Raw genomic sequence first — 20,296 nt, 5'->3', positions numbered from 1 at the left:
GAGAGAGAGAGAGAGACTGCCGACTCCTTGTGGATGTTCACTTTGTTTTTCTTGATTAGGCCTGTACAGTTCACAGATTCTGGCTGGATTTGGGGATTTGTATGTTTTTGTTCCTCTGGTGTATTACGCCTTTACAATTGTAAATTTCAGTAGCATCACCCCTTCTCGTGTGTCAGGAATGCAGTATAAGCTTATCTCCTAAAAGTACACAAATGGTAAGGAACCTTCCTACCAAACAAGAGATAAAGGCCAGGGCCAGGCCTCGCACATATGTGACCCGCCAACTGTGGTGCTCATTCATAACCACTCCAGCTGACAGAGGCTTTGAGCATCTGTAACCTAGGAGGCTTAAGGTTTTCTGGCCACGTAGTATCAACTGGCATAAAAAGAGCACATCTCAGGAAGAGGTTCCCAGAAGCACTGTTACATGATGCGCAGCCCCTAACCTTCTGTTAACAGCTCACCCCAACCCGACCTCGCTTCACAGTGGACTCATTTCATTTACCAGGTGTGAAAATTGGATTTTACCACAGAGAAGGGGGAGTGACTACCTATCGGGTCTGCTCTTTAGGGACGTGGAGACTGTGGCGGGATTTGTTCAGAGATTTGCTATGCATGCAACATTTAATTAGAGATGTGGTCCTTGAAAATGGATTTGCAATCTTCGTCATTTTAAGAGTGCTGGTTTTTTTTTTTTTTCCCCCTCTTAGTTTTTCTGACAGCCTTCTTTCCCGTGTAGGTTGCACACATCCTACCTAGGATCTGAATATTTTATATGGCACCATTCTGCCAAGAGAGGAACCTCAGGGGTGTGACAGAGAGCTCGGCTTAGGGGGCGGTGGGGATGGCCTGAGGTTTGGATGCTGATATTAGTCACACACTGATCACTAAGAATGGAGGGGGATGATTAAATAATTTTCATGTTGATTAATCGCTGTCTGGTCCGGGCCTCCGTTTGATGGAGGTATTGGGGCCACTCTGAGACTCTCTAATGAGGGGATTCTTGAAAATCAAGAGTTTAGATTTAATTACCTGTTGTTAGAGACTATATAGACAACTTCAAAGTTAGTATCTGGTTAACCACATCTGCTTTTTTAAAAAGACACCTTGTTTACTATCATGGCGGAGGAGGTGGCTGAATTTATTACTGTTTAGCATTTCTAGCACACTTTGTTCTCCCCGAGTGCCTGAAACTTATTTATGTATGTATATTGGTTGCGCTCTGCAGCACTCCCTTGAGATGACTGGGTGATAAGTTTTATTATCAACTGCTTTTCCAACGAGAAAAGGGGAGCTCCTGGAAAGAGAAGGGTCTGGCCTGCGTTTTCAACTCAGAGCACCCCGCCAGGTCACCTTGTTAGGGGTCCTCGACAAAACGGCCATAAAGGGCGCCCCGTAGCCTTCCTCTGCCGCCTCCCGGTGTCCCACTCATCCTGTGTCCCACTAACCACAGTGGGCGCTCCCTCAAAATGAAAATCATGGCGGTTCTTGGCCTCTGAAACCGGACGGGCGCTCTGCAGCTCATCACATCGCCTTCCTCACAAAGGCACCTGACTCTGCTTTTCTTTGAAAGGCCCTGTTTTCCTCACTGCCCAGCTCAGATCCCTGGAGTCACCTGTGACTCAGCCCCTCCACCCACTTCAGTTGCCCAGTGAGCCGTGTAGATCCTGCCCCGCCCCCCCAAATATCCACCTTCCTCCCTTCCTTTCTCGTCCCGCCCCGCCTCCCGCCTCCGCTGTCATTCAGGCCCGTAGGACTCTCTACCTGGAGGACTCTAACAGCCTACTTACCTGTGTGCCCACCTAAACTTTCCATCCTAAAGTCTCCTGTCCCTTAAATCTTTAAGCACAGCTTTGATGAATACCTCTCTCCTCCTAGGGCCATTTTTAGGCGTTCCCATTGCCTTTCGATCCAAGTGCAGATTCTTACCTGGCACTCAAAGCCCACCTTCCTGTTTGGCCTTCTCTCCTACGCCGCTGAACAACTGTATTGCCCGTCAAGATCACCTGGGAGCTAGGTAAACAGGTGCCTCGGCCTGAGAGGGTCTGACCAGGCGGGTGTGCTGTGGGGCGGGGGCCTGCGTGACCACCACGCGTTCCCGCGTCCCCAAGTGCGCCGCGGGCGGGCTCACTGGACCACGCGCTGTTCCCGCGTTCTTGGCCAGCCCTATGCTTTCGGCCCCTGTGCCTGGCTATGCTGTTCCTTGAGCCTCAGATACTCCCCTCCCCGCCCTATCTCCACCTGTTGAAATTTTTCTCATGCTTTAAGGCCCAGCTCAAATAGCTCCTCCTCCATGAAGCTTTTCTTGATTGTTCCAAAGGGGTTAGGACGCTGACTCCTCAGCAGTAAGCGTAAGGTCCTTTCACACAGCTCAGGCCCGCGTTGCCATCCAGCCCCATCTCCAGCCGGGCTGCCCCACTGTCCCCGAGCCCCGCACTGCATCGCAGGCTCTCAACCGGCCCTTTCCACATACCTCCGCCAGGAATGCGGTGCCCCTCCCCCCGCCCCTCCCTCGCCCCGCTCCCCTTTTTAAACTTATACTACTAGGCTCAGCTCGTATGTCACTTCCTCCGTGCCACATTCATCACAACCAGCGGCCTTTCTAGACTCTCCCCTGCCCCCACCCGCACCAGGTCACTCAGGCCCTGTATCCCTAAGGGAGAACTCAAGGGCAAGCAGCTTAACTTCGTGGTTTACCTGTTTAACTTAACCCTAGGCAGTGACCTTGGCTAAGGTGGTGTTCTGATCCGAGGACCTGGCACGGAGTGATCCCCGGCCTGCCCTGGAATGCGCGCAGCCAGGAGCCTGTCCCCAGCCGTCCCTCCCCCAGAACGATCTTTGCTCTTCTGCACGTGTTTCGTTCCTCCGACGGGACTGTCTGGCACCCTTGCGGGGAGAAACCTTGGAGGCTTTCGCTCTCTATCCCTCAGCCTGGTTCCTCGAACTTGGCCGGAGCTCGATGAACGTTCGTTTAATTCAATTGTAGGGTGTTGTGCTCAGCTAGCTGCTAAACAACCCCATTTAAGGGGTTAACTAATAACACGCGGAGAAGTTTGGCTCCTTTGGGGGCATTTGCATTTTAATGGAATCTTAAAAACCCGAAGGAAATGTGCTCTAATGGTGGGATCGCGGGATTGCGGGAGGCTCACTTTGGGAGGTGCTGGAGGAAAGTCATTTTTCCAGCCCAGGAGTCCTTCAGCGCTATGGTGACATGGACCCCCTCCGAGCAGTCCGATGAAGCCAATGGACGGAATGATTTTAAACACATAAAATAAACGGCGTTACAAAAAATAGTTACGAAAAATGATCCAACTACTGAAAACTACCAAATTCGTGATAGAGTAATAAGTGCTTCTTTATGAGGGCATGAATAAAAAGATCCGTTGGCAGATCTAATTAATAACTCCTGTAATTTTGTCACAGTGAGGAATAGAAGCCGAATTCGGGACGTCTGCCACAACTGTGAGGTGATGTGAAAATATCTGTGATTCCATTGGTGAAAAAGGCATGGACTGCTCATAACTTACCTATTGCCTACGTCCTCAAGGGAAGGAAATGATAAATTTCAGAAGTTACTGAAAGGAAAGGTATATCCCTCCCTCCACCCCACCCCGCCCCACCCCGCCCCACCCCACCCCACCCCCATCCGACTCCAGCACAGAGCCCGGGAATTAGAGACCTTGCTTCCTCGACCCCACCCCCACGATGCGGGTGGTGGGTGGTCCCGAGGCCAGCGCCTTGCACCCTGGACTCCCCTTTTCTATACTCCACTGCCTCTCTCTTGAACTCCCAGATTCTTATCATTTTAACCCTTTGTTTTCACAAACAAGGAACAGTAGTCTACATTTGCTTCATTTGCACCAGAAATGGGAAAGAAGGAGAAACGAAAAGGGTTGTCAGGCCCTGGGGAAGGGAAGGGATCTTTCTTTCAGTCCTTAGCCCGGGTAGGCTTCCCCTCCCCCGGGGTGCTCCTCCAGGGTGGGGGTGGGGCGAGTGGAGGCGAGGCCTCCGCCTTCGGAGGTGGGGGAGCCCCTGCCAGCCGTTCCCTGAAAGTGTCTGCCGGCTCCTTCCAAATTCAGAAGTCAGTCTTGGGGTGACAGAGCCTGATTCCAGGGATGGGCCGGCACAGTACCTGCCCTTCCTGGCGATAAGAGATTGTGTGAAACATTGTCGCTCTTGAAACACCGGACTCCCTGATGCTGATCTTATCCCTAACTTGGATAAAAGTGTGTGCGGTTCTCTTTTTAGCGTCGAAATGCAGGAAACAGATTCAGTCCATCCTTGTGTATTTTAGTCACTTAGAGTCAGTGTCGCCCCGGATGGATTTGCCCTACTGTTTACTGCGCTTCAGGGCACATACTTCTGCCTTCGGCTTAGAGGATCCAGTAAACCTGAACATGAGCCGGACTTGTTGCTACGGTATTCATTAGCCCAGATAGACCATCCTCTCTGTCCCTAAGTGGGTAATGGCACCAGAGGTTTTGCCCTTGACATTTTTCTTTTCTCTCGTGGGCTTTTTCCTCTGGTGAGCTCGCTGGTTTTTCTTGCTTCGGCTGTCACCTCTGCACCTCCAGCCTGCCCCTCACCTGGTGGGACGTCTCCACTTCTGTGTCCGGTTGTCATTCTAAAACTTAACTCTGTATATTCCTTTGCAAACCAGCTCCACCTTTCTAAAAAAACTGCTTTATTTAGGTGTACTTTACAAACCAAATAGTCTCCCACTTTAAGGGTCCAATTCAACGACTTTTTTCGTAAACTTAGTCTTGTGTAACCATCACTAAAATCCAGCTTTAGAACATTTGCTTCACCCCAGAAAGATCCCTCATTCTTATTGGCAGTCCATCTCCATTCCCGCTCCACCCCACCCCTTAATCGGCTGTCTCTGTATATTTATTTGCCTTTCTTGGATAGTTATGAAATTATACATAATCGGTCTTTCATATCTGGCATCTCTCACCTAGCATAGTGATTTCGAGGTGAGTCCATGTTATAGCACATACCGGTACCTCTTTTTATTGCTGAATGTCTTCTGTTGTATGGATGTACCACAATCTATCCATCCGCTCATTAGTTGATGGACGTTTGGGTCGTTTCCACGTTTGGGCCGTTAGAACTGCTATAGAACATTCACATCCAAGCCTGTGTGGCCATATGTGTCTGTTTCTCTTAGGAGCGGAATCGCTGGGTCATATGGTAAACTTATGTTTAACTCTTCAAGAAACTCTTAAACTGTTTTCGAAGGTGGCCGCACCGCTCTCCATTCCCACCAGCGATGTATGGAAGTTGCAGTTTCTCCCCGTTTTTTACTGTCGCTGTCCCCAGTTGGTGTGTAGTGTTACTTCACTGTAGACCAGTGTCATTTTTGAACCATCCCCCTTTCTGAGCACAGTGACCCCATTTCCACCGATTTTATGGCTGGAAACCAAACTTCAGGGCCTCTTCCTTCCCCTCGTGGTTACAGGCTGCCGACGTGAGCTGGATTTGCCTCTCCGTTCTCTGTTACACTGCCCACCTGCTGGTCTGCAGTCTTCCAGCTGCTCTCCTTGCTGCTTCTAGTTCTTTCTTCGAGTCTTCCTTTCCCGTAGTTGCGGATTAATTGTCAGAATAGGAACCTGAAAATGGCAGGCATGGATATGGAATCAGAGTGTCTGTGCTCTAGTCCAGGAATCACACTCATTGTCACATGACCTTGAATTAGTTTTGTAACTTATCTGAGCCCAGCCTCCTTCACTGAGTTACTTGACCTCTCTGAGTCCATTTCCTCTTGTGCAAGGTAAGAATAAGAACAGAGCCTCTCTCACAGAGCTGTTGGAAGCCAACTGAATAATCCATGTAAAGCCCTTAGCACAGTGCCAGGCTATGGGGAACACTCAGTCAGTGCTTGCTGATATTATTTTAATGGTCGTCGTGACTATTATTATTATTCATTATCGTGGAGGTATCTTCCACACATCTCTCACATGGTTATCATAAGGATCGAATGTGGCTGTGAATATGAAGGTGTTTGGGGGAATACCATGCAAATCTCAGCGGTGTTATTCTTGACACCGTTTTCCCCTTGCTCGAGGGCAGAGGCGTTGCAGGATGGCGGCAAGAACACAGGCATTGGCGCCAGCCTAGCATCCAGTCTGGACCGTGCTAGTTAACAGTAGAGAGGCTTGGGCAAGTAATTTAACCTCTTCATTTTGGTTTTCTCATCTGCAAAATGGATATAATTATAAATCACATTCGGGACGATAGTGTGAGGAAGCGGGGTTCAGTAAACGGTGGCTTTTTTTTTTTAAGCTCACAGTGTATCCTCATATGCTTATATTCCGTGTAATGAAGTCCCACCTATTCACCCAACTGTACTCCCCACTGCTTCCCACCACTCACGCGGGGGAGCAGCTGTCATGTGGGGAGTTAGAGCCTCCACCTCAGGCCGACTTGGGTTTCCATCTAATTCTGCATGAATTTAGCAGTTACTTACCCTCGAAACATCTGGCCCCTCCACTGTAACAAGGGAACAACAGTTCATCCCTCATGGGGTTATTACGTGCATTAAATGAGACGCTGTAAATGTCATACTTAGAACAGGGCTTGGCACCCGCACATGATGAGTCCTCGATGAATGGCAGTGGTCGGTACAGTTGTTTGCAGCCACCTCTCTCATCATCATTTCCTGTCCACACATATGCTGTTGTCCTTCCGTTCGCTGGCTCGGCTCCTTGTCTCTTCCTCCTGGGTCATCTTCCACTTCTATGTCCAAACATCATTCTAAAACTTAACTCTCTCTCTTATTCTTCAAGGCCCAGTTCAACTTCTGATCCTGCGAATTATCGCTTCCGACCTCACGCTGTGTTCACTGCTTTTCTTCCCTGACTGGAAATCCAGAGTTTGTGTCGCGTCCGTCATACACTTTAGGAATTAATTGTTCTTAAACTTTTTCCCCCTCGGCTGGACTGTGAGATTCCTGACGAGGACTATGTCTTCATCTTCTAATAAAATTCTCATTCAGTTTGGCACTAGACAAATATTAGGTGTTTATTAATTTTTTATTGATAAACAATAACTAAGAAAGTAAACACGTAAAAGCCATTATGAAAATTAAAAACCAGGGCTTTCTCGATCGCCCGTATAGTCTCCTTCATTAATATGAGGATCGACACTGGTCCTGAGCATAATTATTTTTGCCAAAACGCAGCATGGAATGGAGAAGGGGACTGTGGGTGGAGAGTCCCAACGTCAAGGTCAGCACTGTTTGTTAACTTAGTAAAGCTTGTCTTTGCTGACATGAATGACCTTGTCTTTGCTGACATGAATCATCACTTCTTGGCAACTCTCTTCAATCGCACCCCTTCCTCCGATCCCAGAGGACCTACTGCCCTCAGAAAGCCCTCTGAGTATTTCCTTCTAGCTTGAATTTCTCTGGAAGGTTCTCCAAGCTTCAGAATCAGCCTTTTCTTTCTTCCCCACTATATTTCCTCAGTATAGTTAGCAGTCAATAAGGATAGAGGTCTGGTCAGAAAAATTATTCAAATAAAACAGGCTGAGACTTTATTGTGTTACTCTTCCCAAGGGCTTGGGGAAGTGACAACTTATATCTAAATTTCTCTTGGCAGAATTTAAAGGCATGTGTTAAGAGTTGAAGAGGTACCAGTGAGATTGGGGGTGAGAATCAGAACTGAGGAGATGGTCTTTTAGGGCTTCTTTAAGGGAGCCTAACTCTAATCCCATCGTGGATAATCCAGAGATGATAAAATGCACTAACAGTAACCAACATTTATTGGGCACTTACTATGTGCCAGGCACCCTTCTCACATACATGCAGTTACTCATTTATTCCTCACGCTACCCTGTGAGGAAAATATTATCATTACTCCACCTAAGGGAGAAAAAAACCGAACCCTAGAAAGGGTAAGTAATTTTTCTAAGGTCACACAGCCTTCTGATGGCAGAGCTGAGAGTCAAAGCCAGACAGGCTGATTGACAGCCCCTCCATCCAGAAATGGCCCTGTTAAATCATGGGTCTCCCCTTGTAAACATTCTGGGGAAAATGTAAGGACCAACTTCATGAGAAAAAACTAGGTATCATCATCATCATCATCATCATCATGTCAGACACAGGGTAGTGCCACTGCATGCAGGGCACTGCCCAGAATGCTGACAAGACAGAGGCGTCCAGCACCGCTGAATGTCTGAATCAGCCTGTCCCTTGACCCCTTCAGGTTGCCCCAGATGGCTCCGCTTCCGTGAAGCAGTTTCTGCTCACCTCGCCCAGCCCCTGAATAACAGATCTCCTCTGATTGCCATTTTACTTTTTGCCTCTGCTCTGCCACTTATTTGTTCCTTTCTATCTTGTATTGTGGTTATTTATCTACATTGTCACACAGCCGAGCCTTTGCACATGGCCGAGTCCTTGGCCTGGCTGACTTATCTTCTTTGAGACTCCACTCGCGTCTTTTTGCATTCCCCGATTCTCCTGTTTGGATTAGAGACCTCTCTTCCGTGTGCCCCATTTTCATCCATATCACTGCAGTTGTTATAATTGACTATAAACATTTACTTAGTATTCCTAATGAGATAGGTCCCACATCCCAACAGCAGGGAACTTGCCTTATACTTATTTGAATCTTCAGTATTTTGCACAATGCCTGTTACCAGTGAGGTGCTTACTAACCTTTTCGTGAATGAATGAATGAGTGAGGGAATCTTCCATATAAGTCTGATTACACTTTGAGGACAAAATTGGATATCCGACTCATTTTTCTGTACCTCCCCGCCCCAAGATGCCCTGCATATAGTAGATGCTCAGTAAATATAGCAATGAAAAAATCTCTGCAAAACACAAAGAGGTAAAAGATTCTGTTCTCAGGATATAGGGGAAGACTGAGAACCGCAATAAACGGTAGATGACATTAAAAGTTTACATATCAAGGCTATGTTCTAAAACTGGAGATATAAACATCTACTACTGAAATAAATGAGAAAGAAAGTAACATTTATTTTCCTTTTGTCTGAAGTTACTTGGCTAGTAAAATACAGTCCAATATTCAAACTCAGGTCCCGGCGACTCCAAAGTCAGTATCGTTCCTGTTATACCACCCGGTTGAGATCGTACGGTGTGGGGCTCTAGTTTGGCCCAGAAGAGCCAGTAGGGCCTAAGTAACTGGGGAGGAATCAGCACTGTATGAACTATAATGCGTATAAACCGGTCTTTAAGGACGATGCAGCTGGTAAGAGCACAGAGAACTGACCAATGAGGGAAGAGGCTGGAGGCAGGAACATTTCTTTAGAAGCTGTTATGACAGTCCCAACTTGAGAACAGAAAGACAAGAGGCTGATTTAAGGAGGAATTCCTGGACTCAGGTGACTGAGAAGATACAGAGACAGAGGGAGAATTTGAGTCAGGATTCCTCCAAAGTATTGAGCCTAAAGTGAAAGACGATGGATTCAGAGGTAAGACTTATTTCTGAAAGATGGTGAATTTGTTTTTTGACAGGAGCAGTTAACTTCCAGATAGGCAAGCCGAGCAAATAAAAATGCAGGATTTAAGCTCAAGAGAGGCCTGGGCTAGGCTTGTGGATGTGTCGGTCATCTGCAGAGAGGTGATGGACGAAGCTAGGGAGTGACAGAGCTGGCCTAGGGCGAGCTGGAGAGAGGAAAGATCAAAGACCAGGGACTCTCAGGAAATTCAAAATCAGGGGACAAAAGGAAGAACTTAAATCACGAAAGAAGTCAGACCTCTAGGAATCTATCTGAAGGAAATAAAATCACTATCTCAAAGAGATATCTGCATCCCATGTTCATTGCGGTATTATTTCCAATAGCCAAGACATGGAAAGAACCTAAATGTCCATCAATATGGATAAAGAAAATGTAATTCTCTCTCTCTCTCTCTCTTTCTCGCTCTCGCTCTCGCTCTCTCTCTCTTTCTCCACACACACACACACACACTGGGATATCCACACACACACACACACACACACACACACTGGAATAGTCAGCCATAAAAAAAGGAAATCCTGCCATTTTTGATAAACATGAATGAAACTTGAAGGCATTATGCTAAGTGAAATAAGTCAGAGAAAAACAGATACCGTGTGATCTCACCTATATGTGGAATCTAAACAAAAAACAAAACCAGAAACTCACAGAAACAGAGAACAGGTTGGTGGTAGAAGGTGGGGCGGGGGGAGGCATGAAGGTATCCAAAAGGTACAAACTTCAGGCCATAGGATAAATAGGACCTTGGAATGTAAGATGTAGCGTGATGACTATAGTTAACAACACTGCATTATGTTTTTGAAAGCTGCTAAGAGAGTAGATCTTAAAAGTTCTCATCTCACACACACACATTATACCCATGCGAGACAATGGATGTTAATTAAACTGTGGTAATCATCTCTCAGTCTATACGTATATCAAATCATTATGTCGTATGCCTTAAATTTATACAATGTCATATATTAATTATATCTCAATAAAATTGGTGGGGAGAAGAAGACCATTCTAGAATATCATTATATCTTGGAATTCAAACTCTAAGGGATTCAGAAAGAAAAGGATATTCATGATCCATTGGATGGATTTGGTGATTAGTTTGGGCCATATAGGAGAGAGAATTCGGGTAGAATGGCTGGGTTATTACAGAGTAGGAAAAAGAACTGTGGTGACAGAGAATGTAGGTTACCCTTTGGGTAAATTGGGAATTAAAAGGGAGAAAAAAAAGATCTTCAGTGTAAGCAACATTTTATCGAAGATACTAAAACAAAGGGTAAGTTAATGGTAGAGAGATAATTGAGCAAAACCCTTCGGAGGTGGATGAGATGACAGGGTTGGTCTTGCGATGGATCTGAAGGGCAAAATTCCTGGGGAAATAAATGTCTAGGAGAAGAAAATGAAAGCGGTAGTAAAAATACTTACACAGAATTATCGCTGGGAAAGAGGTTCAGAATCAGAAGTGAAACTGTGCATTAGTGAAAATTGGAGAGAAAAAAGGACGTGTGACTATAAGGATAGGTATGAAGAGCTGGTATGGAGATCACGAGATTTGGAGAGAAGTGGTCAGAGCACACGACACACTTCCGTTGCTTCTTGTTAAGCCACGATGGGCCACGATTAGGTTGGGACCCTGGGGAAGGGGGTCGGCATTTATAGATCAGCATTTCGATATCAGTCAGTTAGGGCTCAGGAACAGCAGACTGAGCGTCGCATAGCTTGACTTCTAGAAGGCAGATAGTAAGGGTAGAAGGCAAAACCATGTCGATTCGAGCGTGAGAATAACGGAGAATCGTTGGTGTTACCTTCTCAAGGGATCTGTCACCTCATGGATCTGTCAGGGCTCTCACAGACAGGGCCCCCGTAATTCCCAAATCGTGGAAAGCAGATAAGCAGTGATGCAGAACAAGGCCCAAGCTCACGTCGAGAGTGCCAAAGGCCCCGGGTAGAGCTGCAGGAAGAAGAGCAGGTGAGAATATCTATTCCTTCCTAACGAAAGCGACACTTAGCCTTACATTTTCCCGGCAGAGATGAAGCTCTGGGACTGCCCCTCGACTTCCATGGCCTGGTGAAAGCCGGGGCGCGGTGGTTTGTTTCCCCTTCATGGGTTACCTAAAGAAGAAACCACTTCCCAGCTCATTCTTTACAGCACTGGGCAGCTGCACTGTGAGAGTCAAGATGCTGTTCCATTCTGACCCTTCACTGTCCATCATAAATGACCCTCTTGGTAGTAGTATTCCTTTGAGGTTGAAATTCGCCAGTTTTGGTTTGGACAATGAGGGAGATGAATTGGTTAGAAACAGTATAAGCGGCAGGAAATTGTGGACAGAACGAGGGTTTTGACCAAGGCAAGAATTTGTTAGGACCTCTGAGAACTCTGGCACCAGCTGGCTGAGTGGGCTCAACCTCCGAGTCTTAATTCCATCCTTCCTAAGGTAGGACTTCATGTTCTCTCCTCCAACAATAAATGCCGTGATGAATGACGATCCTGGGGAGTTAGAACAGTGCAGTCGAGTGCTGGACTTAAATTCTAGTCCCTAAAAATGGGCATCGTCTTGGCAAGTCATTAAACTTCTGTCTTAGAATTCTCATCTGTAAACTGGCGGAGGGTAGGGGGAGGGAGGAGTCCTTCTTAAAATTTAGGGATAAGTTCGTCAAGAGCTAAGATAACAAAATTAGTTTGAAAGTGGAGTTTACAGGTAGAAAAGACCAGAGGCAACTTTAAATAAGGGATGCTGAGATTAGTTGAACTAAGAAGCCAGTCTCATCATCCACGTTTGTGTCACCGTGCGTGCTTGTCGTCACTATGAGAAGCAAATTTCAGAAAGTAAAAAAATCGAACCCAGGTTTCTTTAGTGTCAGAGGCCTTTATTTTTTTAAACAGTTTCGCCATTTGGATTTAAGAAACGATTTATCTTAGAATTTCTAGAGTAGTGGAAACGGTTTGAAGCTTTTATTTATAGGATGATTTTTTTAAATGATTTCATCATTCTCCGTTAGTATTTATGTATATACAGTAGGCTTGATTCCTATACGGCAAAATAGAATCCTTTCTCAGATGAGATAGAAATGTGTGGAAGCTGGAAAATTCAGAGGACGAAAATTTAGTCAAATAGATAAACTATTTGATAGAATAAATCACATTTTAAAACACATTTCTATCCCACCATGTGCAATGTAGCTCTGGAGATGCTAACCTTCAGATGTCATGACTTTTAGCATACTTAAATCTTCAATATTATTCCCTTTTTACCCTAGAGTTACCCATTTAATATTCACTTGCATTTTTCTTCTGGTTCAGTAAATAACTTTGAACTTTGACACATAGAGTCCTGTGGGGGTTGTGATGCCTAATAAAATGGTTAAGACGTTTTTGCATGTGTATTGTTACAATGAGCTTGTTTTGAGTTTTCTGAGTAGAAGTAATCTAGTCTGGCACACTCTGCCCACAGCTCATTTAGTAGCGGTTTTCTCTCATAGATACGGTCTGTGGATTTCTTCTTGCACATATATTAGCGATCCCAAGTGTTTTTTGGGTTTAGTTGTCTTTTCTTATGTCCATCCCTGACCCTTTTCCTCCCGCCTTCTTTTACAGAAGTTCTTACCTGTGTTACATCAACTCGTCTATCGCCAAAACTTGACCAAAGGAAGCGTTCTACTTTAATAATTTCCCATTTAGAATTCTTCAACTGATCTTAGATTTATATTGTTTATACCTACGATTGCCTTTTTTTTTTAAATCTATTTATATCCTCAGTCATAATGGAAGACAAAGAGAAAACATCTTGCTATGAAAAAAACAGTTTTTCACAGGTTCTAAGCTGGGGAGACATGGCATAGAAACTTATATGACCAGTCGAGTTGTGAATGGTTTCCAAAGCTTTATCTTTTAGGGCTCTCCTGTATCATCCTTTCCAAAAGGCTGCCCCCAAGGAAAAGTCCCTATCTTAGAGAAACCAACACAGAAATAAGTATCCTGGTTAAAACCATGGGTGACAGAAGCAAAAGCAGAGGAAACTGTATCTACTTCTCTTAGCCATCTCGCCTCCTCCATCTATCTTTGGGGAGAATACGCAGTACATTGTAACAGGCAGTCTTCACTTAGCCAAATCAGAGAAGCTGCGGGGCCAGTGCACGTAGTTGCAGAAACATCTGACATCAAGACTACAAACGCAGAGATGTGGTTTTTTTTAGGGGCGGGGGAGGGCTGTGCAGCAGACAGGTCTGTAATAACAGTTGGTCACGGCAGCAGCGAGGGCCACAAAGATAAACCAGGAGTAGCGGGAATCTGAGCTTTATTCAGCAACATGCGCTCACCATGATGCCGTCATTTTTCCTGCCAAAGAAAAAGTGCTGTCCAACGGGTTACCCTCTCACTTCGCAGGGGACAGTGCCGGGGTGCCCCGGCTTTGAGCTCTCCGGAGCAGATGCCTTCCGCGAAATCAGGGGAGCGATACTGCGATTAAAAACACGGTTGTGAATCGATTCGAGGATTTGGGCAGAAGGTCCCCTATGGGCACTAGGTAGCGATGCGTGAGCGGGGCTGGGCCGGATATGGAAGGAGAGACCCCCGCACCAGCCACAGCGCCTGCAGGACCCTGCCAAGAATCTGCTTTGGAGAGGGTGGAGGAGCGTGCAGCCCCAGAGGGGCCTGCTCCCCTGGGAGGGGAGAAAGCCGGCAACAGCCAAGGCAGTGCAGATTGCGCGGGGAAGGCGAGGGACCGGAGAGAGGGGATGGGGCGGGCTGGAGTCGCGTCCTGGAGGTGTGAGGGGGTAGCCTTGAGACCGAGGACTAGGCCGGCTAGGGCGGCAGGCGAGTGCGAGGGAAAGACCCCTGCCTTCGGCAGCTCCCAATCCGTTTCTGTCAAAGATGGCCAAATTCCACGCTGCCCTTCCCCCCTCCGTGCCTCCCCCAGGCGCCTGGGGTTGCTCCCCAGAGCTGCGGGCGGCGGCGGGGGGGTCCGGGCGAGTGTGTGCACGGTGCGGGGCGGGGGGAAGGTGCGGGAAAGGAGAGGGCCTCCCTGGCCGCACCTCCCAGCCCCGCCGGCCCCGGGGGAGGGTCTTTTAGTTGAGAAAGAGGACTCTGCCGCTTTAAGGTGGGGAGTAGGCGTCACCTCTGGCCGGGTGACGGACTGGGGAGGGAACCTGGTGGGCGTGTCCTCGCGAGGCCGGCGGTGGGCGGTGCCACCGTGAAAGGTCGGCGGAGGGGCGGGGCCGTGGGCGGGGCCGGGGCGGGGCGGGGCGCGGGGCGGAGGAAGCGGCCGGGCCGGTACCACTGCGCGCGGCGCGGGAGGGGACGAGCGGCGTTCCCGCGGCGGAGGCGGACGAGGAGGCGGGGCGGGGGCCGTCCCCGCTCCCTCGCCGGGCGGGACGTCGGGCCGGGGGAGGGGGCGCCGCTCCGCGCGCGTCCGAGGCGGGGCCGGCCTTACCCTTCGTGGCGCGGGGCGGCCGGGGGAGGGCCGAGGGGAGGGGAAGGGGCGGTCCCGGGAGGGGGGCCGGAAAGGGGGAGGCGCCGGCGGACAATGGAGCCTATGTGTGCCTGCGGGAGTGGGGCGCCGCCGCCGGGGGGAGACGCTGCGCCGCCGCCGCCGCTGGCCCCGGCCCCGGCCCCCCGGGGCTGAGAGCGCCCCGGACCGAAGCCCCCTCCCCTGCTCCGCTCCGCCTCGCCCCCCCTTTCCCCCACTCCCGCCTCGGGGGTAAGTGGCACCTCGGGGGGAGGGGAAGGGGAAGGACCGGAGCCGGGGGCTGGGGAGGGGGCCGGTCCGCGTCCGCGTGTTTCGAGGCGGTTTGGGGGCGGGGGGTAGCCGCCGCCGCGGAGAGCCGGGGCGGGGGGAGGGGAGGAGAGGGGCGGGGGTCGAGGCTGCGGATTTAGAGAGTTGAGTCTGGAGAATCCTGTAGGGGGGAGGGGGGCGTCCTCCGGCGACCGCTCGCTGAGGTCCAGGCGTCTCTCGATTTTTTTTAGAGATGGTGTCCCAAGCAGTGCGTCGGGAGGCTAAATGGGATGGGACGGTCCCAGGGTCCTGGGATGAAGGGGCACTGGAGAGGCGAGAGGGAGAGCTGGGAAAGGGAATTCGCATTGAGTTCGGTGGGTCTGTAAGATCCCAGAGATGGGTAGCGGTAAAAGGGACTTTGCAGGCCAGTGACTTGCTGAAGGGTGGCGGGCAGTGAAACCTCAGAAGAGTAGTGCGGGGCTCCAGCAGGTGAGCTGGTGCGGTCCGGGTCACTGAGTCATTGTGGGGGGTTGTGGACACACCAGCGATTTCCAAAGTGGAGCCTCAGTCATTGACCTTTGAAAGTTGCAAAGACTATTGAGATGTCACCGGTTAGTGCTGCGTGAGCTTGGTGACATGGAGATATCCTAAGGAAGACGACAGCAGGTTATTTTGTTCTGATAGTGTTGCTGGGGGCCTTATGTGAGGACTCTCAAACCTAAAGGGGGGATCCTGAAACTGTCCTGCGGGAGCCCTGGCGCGCGACCGGAGAGGAGCGACTTAGGGCCTCAATCGCAGCCCAGGTGGGGACTAACAGGTTATTAGACAAGGCAGAGAAATTGACAACTCTTGGTGGAGAGAGACTCTAAGGTGGGATTGTTAGACTTTGGTTAAGGCAAACATGGGTAGATTCATGCAGTGACCTTAGTGGGAGAATGATGAGTGGCTGTGTAAAGAGTTACGTTTTGATCAATGGTGTGTGATCGTCTATTTGTTAACCTTTGATATATTCAAGAACTAAGGTTCATTTTCGGGCCAGAAATTTGGACTCTTGTGCACTGAGCCCAGAGCGATGAATCAGATTTAACAGGTAGGAAAGATTAAGTAGTAAAATAATTGGGAGGGGGTAAGGGGGCAAAGGATGTTGGTGGTAAGACCAGTATGTGAGTTAAGAATGTTTGATTCTTCAAGGAGGTTGTGCAACATAATAGCCCTGTTGATTTATTTTTTTTTTTTGACTGGATACTAGTAACTTGGGAAGTTTTAGCAAAGAATTAATGTTTGTGTGAATAATGTTATAGTCCTAAGTACAGATTTAAGAAAGATCTCCTTACTAACTAGTAAAAAAGACCCAAGCTGTTAAAGACAGATGGATGAATAAAAGGAGCAGATAGTTAGGTGACATAAAGATGCTTTGGGGAATGAGGATTCCATTAATTGATGGTTTGGATAAGAAGAGAAAATTTAATGCAAAGTTGAGACAGGGGTGACACGTCACAGCTTCAGGACCTGGGATCTAATGGTATTGAACCATTAGAATATTATTTCATAATAAGTGTTAAATATAAGATGATAGTAGTTCTGTAACATGTGATAGGTAGATAAGGAAGTCATTGACTGAAAGATGAACAATTTCCATAATGTTCTCTTCTCATAAGGCAAGTCGTATATAAGTTGGCTTTTGAGCTAAGGACTCTCCACCTGGATTCTTAGATGACTAGCATAAGTGAAAAAGTACTTATGCACAGTGGAATTTATTCTATGGGATATTTCCCCCATAGCCTTCAGAAGCATCTGCTCCTGTGAATCAAAAGAAAATGCTCTCTGGTTTGTGTGTGGTGGGGTGGGGGGTGGGAGTGGGGGTAGTACAGAGGTTTCACAAGCATTCTAATCAACTAAATATTTGATCATGGTGACTTGGGATAGTGGTTAGAGCCTTGAACTTGAAATCAAGAAGCTGGCTCTCCCATTGACTTCTGTGTGACTTTGAACAAATCTCATTTATTCTCCAGTTTTCCTATTTATGAAGTGGTGATACCACTGCCTAGGCCACTCATAACGCATTGCAGCGCTTAAACAAGTTAATGCCTATCTGCAAAGGGCTTTGAACACTTATGAGAATGAGAGATTAGATAGCCCAACTTTTCCCTTCTAAAAACAGACCAAATTCAGCTTTTTTAACAATTATTAGCACGCTTGATTGAGGAACAACAAAAAAAAAATGTACCTTATACATCTGTCTTGTTTTATTGTCTGGATTTTGGTTTTATTTAGTTTTGAAAGGTAGCAAGAAGTTATAGAAATGTAAGCAAAGGTCCACATGGAAGGGTGAGGATATAATATACATGCCATGAATGCTCACCTAGGCTGATGCTGACCCTAAATTTTTGTGACCTTGAGCGTGTTACTTGGCTTCTTGATGGCTTAATTTTCTTCAACTATGAAATAATGCTGGTGGAAGGACTGACTTGTCTGTCTGCCTTGGTGACTGTGATGTTAGGGTCTATAGAAACTTTATTTGCTGTAGATCAGGGGTTCTTAACCATCTACATCCCATGCCGCTCTTTGGCAATCTAATGAAGCGCAGGACCCCTTCTGAGAATTATGCTTTTTAAACACGTAACATAAAATGTATAGAATTATATGACATGAAAACAGTTATTAACATGTTAAACAGTTGCGATACAGCCATTTGTGTGCTTCTTTATAACACATTAAATAGCGAAATGTAGCTGCAAGTCTAAAGATACTATATTTTTGAAGTAGTGATGAGTGTAAATATTATGTGGCCATATCTGCAACAGTTGTAACATGATGTGAAAGGGTCTTTGTGGTTTCTCTTGGTGGCACAGTCACAGGATCACTAATACTAACGCGGGTTGTCACCTGTGTTCACAACTGAAGGTAGTGCCAACTTTTACTTAGAGGTTAGTGAATAGGAAGATAACATTTTCCCTGGCAAGTTCACAGCCGTCGTCCTTCCCCTCCCCCCCCCCCGCCCCCAGCCTCTCCACAGACCCCTTGGGAGGCACTGGATCCCAGGTAAAGAATTTCTGCTGTCGACCTGCCGATTTTTGAAAGTTAAATTGTTTTACGGCCACTTGCATTTTAGGCTTTGCAGTATTTTTTCAGCATCTCCTCCATGCCGAGAACAAGGGAGAGAAGATACGAAATAAAAGGCCCCTTTGCAACCTGCGGTGACCGTTGTTGGTTACGGAGAAAGTTAGAAGCAGTGATTAGAACGGGCCTTCGTGTCTCGTGGGTTCTGCTTTCCCTCAGCTCCCCAGTCTTCGTCGGGATGGGTTTGGGCTCCAGCTCACTTTGGCAGTTTTCCCTCCTTTCCCGTTTCGACCTAATCCTTTTCTTACTCTTCCTTCTTCCAAATATCGTCTTGGCCTCAGCGCTCTGGGGAACGGGTGGTTTCCTTTGCGTTGGTGTGAATTGGGATATGAACTTTTCCATTCTTCTCGTCCCTGTAGGACTGAATGTGGGACTAACTGGTGTCACTCCACTCTGACCTAAAACTTCCCTTCTGTGTGGGAGGCAGAGATCATTTTTGGAAAGTTCCTCTGTGTCCCAATGTAGAAGACAGAGCAAACTGGACAACTTGAAAGGTAAAGAGCCTGGCGTTGAACCCATCACTCCTGCGATTCAGTCTGCGTGTGCTGTGATTTTCTGTCTGTTTCCGTAGGGTCTCTCGTAAGTGAAAACCGCATTCGTTCATTATTGCGGTCGTTCCCATGGCAGAGGTCGTCAGGTTCAATAAAAGTCAAAGCTGAGGTGCAGTTACTTTATACTTTTCTGTGGCAGGGACTTCTGCAGTCACACACCTCATGGGAACGCGGCGGGTGAGAGGTTGCACAGGTGTTTGTCACAGCATCGTGGGCCTGTAGGTGCCAGGCGGGGGTAGCAGTGTGCAGGCGCCTGCGCATCACCCTCCGTGGATCAGCCAACTGGGTGCTGGGTGCTGACATGGTGACCTTCCTCTGCGAGTTCCCGGCCTACACACCCCACAGGGAGCTTTATCAATGTCATAATAGTCTTGCGGATATAATGCCGCGGGCCGCGGGGGTTGTTCCCGGGGGTGGTCAGGAGGCAGGGAGACTTTCATAAGGAAGCGTCTTTGCTGAACGTTGATTTAGGGGAGTTGTTATTCTGAGTGATGGTAGCGGAAATTCAGTTTTGCATGCTTAAATTTTGTGAAAACGCTTCAGCTTGATAACACATTTTTATTTGCTTGCTTAAAGTTCGTTAGCTTGAAGGACGACAGACGTGCATCTTTACCCTGTGACTATGAAAACACATGTTAGTATGTTCTTCGGACAAAGGTTTTCTGTACGTACGTTGGGAAGAGAGGTTCTTCCCATTGTGAGCTTTTTCTGAGAGGGAGCCTTTTAGTAGTCGGCATGCCAGAAGTTAGGAATGAGCGAGGAATGGAATCCTGAGGCCTTTTCGTTCCACATTCTAAGTTTGATACTCTGCCTTTTATGGACTAGTGGTCATAGCACAGAAATGAAATTTGTTAAACACGACAGAGTTGTAATAAACTTGACTTCTTAGAGCAGGAGAATGGGAAAGGATCGTTGGAAGAGTAGAAATTGGAATTGTGGAGGTGATTCCGGCCTTGGTCAGATTATTTTGTGAATTTATTCACAACTTCGTGGCGACCGTATAGAGTCTTCTTTTAAAGATTCCTAAGTAACTCAGTCTTGGGACACTTGAACTTGGTTTTTCCTTGTGATTTCAAAACTATAAACTCTGGGCCAAGGGGAAGGCTCGGTGTTCTAACTCACAGGGACTCCCGTTGGACAGTGACCCGCTTGGCCAGTACCTCAGTGTCTCGTCGACGTATCCAGCTCAGTTCAGGTTGGTGTTTTGCACACAGTAGGCACTCAGAGGGGCTCATGTGGCCTGGTTGTTCAGCCTCACGATCCTCCAAAATATGTGACAATAAACTTGCCTGCTGACTTCTGGCCTTGTGGAGTCACAGGTGAGGATTGGGGGAGGGAGCCGTGAATGGCAGCTCCCTGTGTGAGTTCAGAAGCGTCCCTGGAATTCTGTCTGACTCACTTTTAGTCAGCTCTCAGTTCTCCACACTAATAAGG

The 20,296-nt window shown here is 47.7% G+C and overlaps 1 long non-coding RNA gene across 4 annotated transcripts in view; it reads left to right on the top strand.

Moving 5' to 3' along the window:
- The window catches only part of LOC105296297, a 60,553-nt gene extending 41,292 nt beyond the window's left edge, over positions 1-19,261 (top strand). Inside the window, exons 3-5 of one of the 4 annotated variants that reach the window (XR_896245.2) lie at positions 1,879-2,017; positions 3,424-3,587; positions 18,671-19,261. This is a non-coding gene — a long non-coding RNA (uncharacterized LOC105296297). Of the gene's footprint in view, positions 1-1,878; positions 2,018-3,423; positions 3,588-6,788; positions 7,006-18,670 lie in introns of those variants that run through there. The other 3 variants (XR_896242.2, XR_002782225.1, XR_002782226.1) reach the window with 3 other exon arrangements.
- The last annotated feature ends 1,035 nt before the right edge of the window (positions 19,262-20,296 follow it).

This window comes from Pteropus vampyrus, unplaced genomic scaffold, assembly GCF_000151845.1.
Source record: "Pteropus vampyrus isolate Shadow unplaced genomic scaffold, Pvam_2.0 Scaffold6, whole genome shotgun sequence".
In the NCBI taxonomy this organism is placed as follows: domain Eukaryota; kingdom Metazoa; phylum Chordata; class Mammalia; order Chiroptera; family Pteropodidae; genus Pteropus; species Pteropus vampyrus.
Note: the sequence above shows the minus strand (reverse complement) of the source record. Positions and strands in the feature narration are given on the sequence as shown.